The following is an 8,939-nucleotide window of genomic DNA, read 5'->3' as shown; positions in this document are numbered from 1 at the left end:
ATCTTCGTCATTGACCATTAGGTGCAGCCCATCCCTTCTTGTCACTCTTGAGAATACTACATATAGTTTTCCTGTCCATACATGAAACTTGTTTTGGTAGATATAATCCTACCATGTTTAGAGATTGCCACTGGCTTTTGTTGATTCTCGTAGCAAATCACACCGAAATAGGATACTGTCTCCGTTTAGGAATGAATGGCCACGCTGATTCTGTTGGTGGCATAGTTATTCTTGTAATATAGACCTTTTCACCCACTTGAGCTCCTCTTATTATCTGTGCCTTGATGAATCTTCTTCCAAGTTGAATAATTGTCATCCTTGTACCATTGCATAAGCCTCCACTTTGGTTGATATTACACAGGAGCATCACTGGTAGATGTACTTTTAGTTTTAACCTATAAATTTGGGATTCCATGGAATGCAAGCTGTTTAGAAATTTCGTCTGGTATAGCATATCTGTTTCACCATTTAAGGTTGCTGCTTTGCATACTGTGTCACAACTTAGATATGTTTTCTCTTCACCTTCAAATTGATCCATTATATATTCATTTATCTCGTGGACTGTTTCGTTCCTTGAACATAAGATTGCTCTTTCTTCTAAAAGTTCCCATTGGCGGTACCTTTCCCTCAAATTTGGATATATGCTTTCTACAATTACCTTGTTTGGATCATTACTTTTTTCAGTAATATTTCACTTGGTATTTTTATCAATTCGTCACCTTCTGCCGATGTATTTTTTTCCATTGCCCATATTGAGGATCCAATCTGCAAATTCTGCTACTTTTTGTTTCTCTGACATCATCTGTCATGCTATTGAGTCACATGTTCTTTGTTAGCTTCAGTATATGGAAGTGTTTTCATAGATACTACCTTTTAATTGATGCATTGACTATGTTGTGTCTTCTTTTCTTTGGTAGAACTGGAAGTATCTTTCGAAAGTCCTCTGCTAGAACCACTGTCATTCCAGCGAACGATTTGTCCCTGCTGTTATCATTTTTATGCCTTAATATATCCCTTAGAGTTATGTCTAGTGCCTCGAAACATATCATGTTTGCCATTGGAGCCTCATCCCATAGTATTGGGGATGTCGTTTGTAACAGTTCTACCAAGTGTGTGCCTTGTCTGATGTCACATGTTGATTCTTCCGTAAGGATCAGTGGGATGTGGAACCTTGAGTGAGCTGTTCTACCTCCCTGTAGAAGAAGTGCTGCAATACCACATGATGCCACCGCTAGTACCATCTTGCCTTTAGAACGCAATTAAGTTGTGATTGCCTTCCATAGATAGGTCTTACTTGTATCACCATATCCATCAACAAATACCTGTTTTCTCAAATATTTGTCAATTGATTCCATTATCGAATAAAATGCATTTAGCTGTTCAGAGTTAAGATTACCAAAGATCCCCAAGTGCTCTTCTTTCTGCTCCTCTTTGTTGTAGCTCAATCTTCATTAAGCAGCATGTTTTCAAGTTCCTTTATCTCTAAAGAATTTGCAAGTTCTAATCCTGATCAGTAAGTGTCTTTTGAGCTTGTCTCATTAGCTTCTCTATTTCCACCAAGGCGTGTCCTTGCTTCTGTGAAGCTGTCGGGCAAAGTGTAGTAGTTTAGGAGTTTTCTCCGTACCTCTCCCTCAAATTTGGATATATGCTTTCTACAATTACCTTTTTTGGATCATTAACTTTTTTAGTAATATTTCACTTGGTATTTTTATCAATTTTCCACCTTCTGCTGATGTAGTTTTTCCATTGCCAACATTGGGGATCCACTCTGCAAATTCTGCTACCTTTTGTTTCTCTGTCATGCCATTGAGTCGCATGTCCTTTGTTAGCTTCAGCATATGGAAGTGTTTCCAAAGATACGACCTTTTAATTAATGCAATGACTATGTTGTGTCTTCTTCCCTTTGTTAGAAGTGGAAGTATCTGGCGAAAGTCCTCTCCTAGAACCACTGGCATTCCATCGAATGGTTTCTCGCAGATGTTATCATTTTTATGCCTTAATATATCCCTTAGAGTTCTGTAGAATGCCTCAAAACATATCTTGTTGCCATTGGAGCCTCATCCCATAGTATTAGGGATGTCTTTTGTAAGAGATCTGCCAAGTGTGTGTATTGTCTGATGTCACATGTTGATTCTTCCATAAGGATTAGTGGGATTTGGAACCTTGAGTGAGGTTTTCTACCTCCCTGTAGAAGAAGCGCTGCAATAGCACATGATGCCACCGCTAGTACTATCTTGCCTACAGAATGCAATTTTGTTGTAATTGCCTTCCATTGATAGGTCTAACCTGTTCCACCATATCCATCAACAAATACCTGTTTTCCCAAATATTTGTCAACTGATTTCATTATTGAATAAAATGCATTTAACTGTTCAGAGTTATGATTACCGAAGATCCTCAAGTGCTCTTCTTTCTGTTCCTCTTGGTTGTAGCTCATCTCTTCATTAAGTAGCCTGTTTCCAAGTTCTATTATCTCTGAAGAATTTGTAAGTTCTATTCCTGGGTATTCATTAAGTGTCTTTCCAGCTTGTTTCATGAGCTTCTGTATTTCCACCAAGGCGTGTCCTTGCTTCTGTGAAGCTGTCAGGCAAAGTGTAGGATATAACTTCCCAGCATAATAATCTGCCGCTCATGTACCTACATAAGTATTTCTACCAACAAACCGTGAAACGGAGCTGGAGCATACCCTATTAGCTATATCAAGGCTGTAGCAACTTGATACCAATTAAGATTTGCGATTACAGGAAGGACAAAAGATAAGTATTGGAATTGAACCTGCCAATATGAGGAACTGCTTCACTGCGAGGCAGTATTGTATCCCTGAGAGGTATGAAATTTTTAATATGAATAGTTATTATGCCCTTCTATTTAGTCAATTTCCTCTATTTGCTTTTGAGCATATATGTATTCAGAGAAACACTATGTTATTAATAGTAGTGAAATTCAAAACAGATGCTATTTCAACGCAAATATGCACTCTTTTATGGAACATAGAGATCTGTGTAGATACTTTCCTCTGATTGCTTAGGTATATAAATATTTAAATAAACACTATATTTAGAATAAAAATAGAGAAAATAGATGTTTGAGCAACCACTATTTCCTAATATATGATGCTTAATTTTTCCCCATGAGGTCTCAATAATTGGATTCCTTAAAAAGAAGTCACCACCAAGGATTCCATGCCAAGAACTAAGTAAGAGCAAGTCTGCAAAATATCACAAATCATCAATAGTACTTTCAGTAATATAAATCCCAATATTCTTGCACATGCTGGATAGCATAAAATCATTCTTTACCTTTGAACTGCACTCTGATATATGACCAGTTCCACCAAGTGGTCTCTCTCTACTCTTGTTATTTTTATGCTCAATATATCCCTTCGAGTTCTGTCGATTGACTAAAACCACATCTTGTTTGACACTGGAGCCTCATACCATAGTATTAGGGACGTATTTTTCAAAAGTTTTGCCAAGTGTATACATTGTCTGATGTCACATTTTGACTCTTTTATAAGGATCTGTGGAATGTGGAACATTGAGTGGGTATTTATACCTCCCTGTAGAAGCAGGGCTGCAATACCACACGACGCTACTGATAGTGCTACCTTATTTATATATAGTGAGAAATCGCATGCATTTTCATCGTTTAAATGTCTTCCACCATAAATTCCCTTCCATACAAATTTACTTATTTTTGTAATCACAAAAGTCACATGGTGTTGTAGTTTGATCGAGAAATCAGATGCTAATGGAGGAAAACATGCAATTTAAATGCTTTTATTTTGTGATGCCTCATTAGAAAAACATATTCTTTGTTCCTAATTAAACGTTACACCAGAAATTCTGTTAGAAAGAAGAAAGAACTATCTGCATGTGCTATCGCTTGGAGTAATCGTAGAAAAAGAACATCCTACATAACACCTTAGCCATGATAATTATCATGAAACAAAGAAAACCTGATGTCTCTAGCAACCATGATCATTTGAACGGATATGGTGATATTTTGTATACCTAGTGAAGAAGCAATTAAAATGACAAAGTCCTTCATTGCCAGATCCAAAGTCCATACTCCAGAGTGCTCACGTCACCAATAAAACCATGGTATGTTATCCTCATGCTTGTACCTTGGTTGTAGAGTACAAACCTACAAAATAAGAGAATAATACTTCTGAATATATATCGCTAGAGACGTCTCTAGAGCCAACAGGAAAATAGAAATCATACTGAACTACAGAAGGCAAACAAATCCCTATCAAAATAGTTCCTAGCTACTGATATACTACTTTTTACCTCCATATGCAGAATGAATCAACTGTTTGCTACTTTGGTAGAGACTAAGAATGAATCAACTGTTTGCTACTTTGGAAGAGACGAAAACTGTGTCATAGAACTTACAGAGACATAAATTTAAACTGTGGTCAAGGTTATCGGTGCTAGGGCCCCAGGAATCTCTTTGAAAGAGGTAAGCAGTAAGTAGAAGGTCATCTGATTTTTGAATTAACACTCTTGGCTGACATGTCATTGCACTTCTTTGCAGGGATACCATTGCAGAATACATGGGGCAAGTTCGCTCGGCCGCTGGAGTCATGGAGATCGCAGATGTTGTTGGGGCCATCGGGTGCCTACTTATACCGTGAGGCAGCTCCTGATCTTCGCCTACGCTGGCCTGCCACAACCACACTTGCTGCCTAGAACTTAGGGTTGTGTAGACGCACGTACAAGTTTAACTCAGCTTCAAGTCCATACACTTATACTCCATGTCATCACAGTTGGCCGGCCGTCTCAGAGCACCAAGGCGAACTCAAGGATAACAACAACCGCGTGCGCTTGGACCTGCACCTGCACCTCCAAGAAAGACGGTATGCTTCTTTTCTTCCCTGAGAACCCAAAGATCAGGTTCAGAGATCTCATCTAGATCTGTATGGCATCGAGGACTGAGACTGGGAAGCATGCGTCATTGATGATGTTGAAGTTCGGTTCCTGAGACCATGGCATGAATCTGGCACGTCTCCACGGAGCATATCGTATCTAGCTCTTGGAGGACTATATGTCTAGTAGTGTTCTGTTGACTCCCTTACCTCAATGAGGCAAATCGAGATTGAAATATTAGCCACTCGTGTGGTGCACTTGGAGGAGGTTGGCCCGGCCGGCCGGCGGAGCACGCGATGGCACATACGGCGGCGTGCGTGAGGGCTTGCGGGGAGTTCGTGTCTTTTAGGTTTTGATTTTGCTTCGTAACTTATGTTAGCTACACATTACATCAAAGGGGTATGATGAAAATTTAATGTAGGGCATTGGTGGGTAATTTTATTGAATTCTAATCAAACGGTAATGATTGCCTGATTAGCTTAATTGTTGGTCGGATGTTTCTGATTTTTGTGAGATTTTCTAGCAATTTCTCTAATTTCTGGTGACCACGTAATGTACTTTTAATATATAATAGATGTTGAGAGTGTCCACTAGTGAAAGTATAATCCCTAGGCCTTGTTTCCAATACTGCTATCGCTGCTTGTTTACTGTTCTACTGCATCTGTACTGTCCGCAATATTACCACCATCAACCACACGCCAGTCCTGGGCAGCAAAGCACTTTTCTGGCGCTGTTACTACTGCTCATACTTATTCATACCACCTGTATTTCACTATCTCTTCGCCGAACTAGTGCACCTATTAGGTGTGTTGGGGACACAAGAGACTTCTTGCTTTGTGGTTGCAGGGTTGCTTGAGAGGGATATCTTTGACCTCTTCCTCCCTGAGTTCGATAAACCTTGGGTGATCCACTTAAGGGAAACTTGCTGCTGTTCTACAAACCTCTGCTCTTGGAGGGCCAACACTGTCTACAAGAATAGAAGCACCCGTAGACATCAGTTATCTCTATGCCCAAGCTCTTTACTTATGCACTTTACTTTGTGATAGCCATCGTGCTTGAAGTTATATATCTTGCTATCACCTAGTTGCTTATTGTAACATCCCAAATTTCAATAAAAGGGAGAAGAAGATTTCCAGAGATTTCCAAAATTCAGAACCAACAAAAACTTTTATTTGCATATAGTGCCATGCATACGACTTGTGCATTTGAGTGATATGCCATGATGAATGTTATTGTGTTCTTGTGCTAAACCCTAAAACTCTAATGTGATCAAGTGAAGGTCACCAACCAAATAAATCAAAAAGAGAAAGAAATCAAATAAGAGTAGAACCCTAAAAACCCTCACATATGTTTTATGCCATTTTTATAAATTTTTACCCTAGACCATTTTGGTCTTCACCATTAGTTGAATAATGTTACTAAACACTTGTTACAACTTTTGGAATCAAAGAAACACAAATCAAATCAAATTCAAACTCAAAATGGGATCACATATGATAATGGTCAAATCTGCCATTTTTAGTCCGATCCTTACTTTGAGCCCTTGCAATTCAAAATTTTCAAACTAAACTTTCCCAATTCTTTACACCTCATCAAAGAGCACATCAAGGTGAACAACTTTGGTAAAGACCACCATGCCAAAATCACTTAGGATCAAATGTTATGCTCATGCAAAGTTGGAACTTTTTAATATGTGGAACAATCTCCAACTTTGCAAATTTGCAATTCTTTGAATTTTGAAATTCCACCACCACACATGATTGTCTCTGGTCATTTACAACTAAACCAAGTACACCATTTTCAAATTTTGCAATCATATGAATTCAACTAAATTTGGGCAAATTTTGCAAATTGCAATTATGGAACAATGCAAACACTATTTCAAATAGTGTTTGACCTAAACCATACTGCCCCCTCTCACTCCCCTCTGTCCCCTGGTCCCCTCTCTCACTAATGCCAGCATGGGAACCCTAGGAGGAGAGGCATAGCATGCATGTGCATGGCCATGCCGGCCATGCCACACATGGCGCGCCACCCTCTTCCCTCTTCCTCTCTGGCCACGGCCACCTTGCCAAAACGCGCCACCGCACCACCCTAGCACCGCCTACACCAGCCATTGTCGAGGAAGCAGCAGCAGCTCATTGGAGATCGCGCGCCCAAGATCAGCCAGCATGCCGCTCGCGTCGCACATGCACACGCCACAGACACGCACTGGCCACCTGCCGCCTCGCCAGCACACGCTCGCCCTGGACCCTCTATTGACGCCTTGAGCATCACCGCGCCACCACGACCCCGCCAGACACGCGCAAGACCAGACCCTGGACCGCCGCCGCCGGAGACGATGAACAAGATCCCGCCATTGTCGCGGCAGACACGGAAACAATGCAAGCAAACGAGACGCCCCCCGACCGCGCTGTTGCCGCCAATAGCTTCGCCTGGACACGCTGAACAGCCCTGCGCCATCGCCTAGCCCTCTACCTCGCCGGAACTGCCGCGCCATGGTCGACCCTAACCCTGCCCCGCAGCACCCTTGCTCCTCTATAAATAGAGAGCTCCCCTGAGCAATCCAAGCACACCACCATCCTCTCCTCCCATCTCTGCTTCTCCACAACCACTCCACCCACTCGATTGATGCCGGAGCAGCCCCAATTGGACGATCGGAGCCGCGGAAGCCCTGGAGGAATCGCCGTCGATTGGAGCCGCCTCGAGCTCCGCCACTGCTACAGGCTGCTTCACCATCGTTGACAACCTCGCCCTGAACACCACCTCCGCTCGCCAGACCACTGGTTAGCCCTCCGACTCCCTAGGCTCGCCACCAGAGCATCGGGCTCTCATCGGAGAAGACGACGACCCTCGTTCGTCCGATCAGGATCTAATCCAACGCACCATATTAATCCATACCGATTCGGGTTTAAACAGTCGCTGACAGGCAGGCCCCACACTGTCAGCAAGCCCACTCGCACGAGATGCGTTGCTGGGCCGAGTTGCTGATTTTCAAACCGTTTTGGCCCACTTTGTTTTCCCGCCGGCCCTTTTAATTCAAATCTCGTTTAATAAATTCAAATCAAATTCAATACTGGCTCCAACTTTGAAATTAAATAGAATCTGTTTGGCTTGGCCAAATTTAGCAAATTTTATGTTGTTGGAAAGCTACTGAAAAGTTCTACAACTTGCTACTGGTCTCACCTTGAGATCTGTTGTAGAAATAAAGTGATAAAAAGATTAAGTCAGGGACTTTTGCACATTCAAATAAATGTTAAATATCAACCAAAAGTGATATTTAGTTAGTTCCAACTCCAATAGCTCACATTTAACTGGCACTAATTGTTTCTGCAATAAAATGGTGTGGTCACTTTGAATGATCATGCCCTAGTTTAATTAATGGACTATATGGCTAGTTTACTTAAGTGATATTGTCCAAAACTATTATGAAAATGATATGAAGTGTTATACTTCATTTAAATCTTGTCCCAAATGCATTCATATGAAGTTGGACACCTGGTCAAATACTCTCACATGAAATGCTTGGAGATTTTAAATCATAATAGGCATTATTAAATAGTATGAGGTGGTCTACCTCATTTAAATCATTTTCTCAAATGATGATGATGAATGGTTGACCTAGGTCAACATGAATTCATGTATGATGGTTTGAGAAATTAAATCTTAAGAAGATTCAATGAGAGGAAACTATTTCTCAAGAACCATATGGAAACTAGCATTTACATATGTAATGAGAGGAAATTATTTTTCCTCAAGCAACACAACCAATGCACCCTAATTGTATTAAGTGTGTGCTTAGAATAGTTTGTGTGAATATATTTGATGTGTAGAATAGCCAATGAATTGGTTGAGTGATTATACCTCGTATTCAAATTTAGACGCTAGCACCGGAGAATACCCGGAGGAAGAAGGTTGCTACCAAGAGGAGGAAGAGGAGAACTTTGACCACTACCAAGGCAAGCTAATATTCTTGCAAAGTGCAACGCCCTTTGGGGCAAGGCACCATTAGTCTTACCTTTCTTACCATAAGCCTATCCCAAGTTTCTACCTTACAAGTTTTTACTT

General features: G+C 41.0%; 1 long non-coding RNA gene across 2 annotated transcripts; it reads left to right on the top strand.

The window, feature by feature from the left end:
• Positions 1-859: 859 nt before the first annotated feature.
• Positions 860-5,441, top strand: LOC127321006 (uncharacterized). 2 transcript variants are annotated; one of them, XR_011747061.1, is made up of 4 exons: positions 860-2,827; positions 4,057-4,103; positions 4,305-4,464; positions 4,540-5,441. It is a non-coding gene; the product is annotated as an uncharacterized lncRNA (long non-coding RNA). The 2 variants fall into 2 exon arrangements; XR_007863779.2 differs by having other exon boundaries at positions 4,057-4,464.
• The last annotated feature ends 3,498 nt before the right edge of the window (positions 5,442-8,939 follow it).

The sequence above is a fragment of the Lolium perenne genome, chromosome 6, assembly GCF_019359855.2.
Source record: "Lolium perenne isolate Kyuss_39 chromosome 6, Kyuss_2.0, whole genome shotgun sequence".
NCBI classification, from domain to species: domain Eukaryota; kingdom Viridiplantae; phylum Streptophyta; class Magnoliopsida; order Poales; family Poaceae; genus Lolium; species Lolium perenne.
Note: the sequence above shows the minus strand (reverse complement) of the source record. Positions and strands in the feature narration are given on the sequence as shown.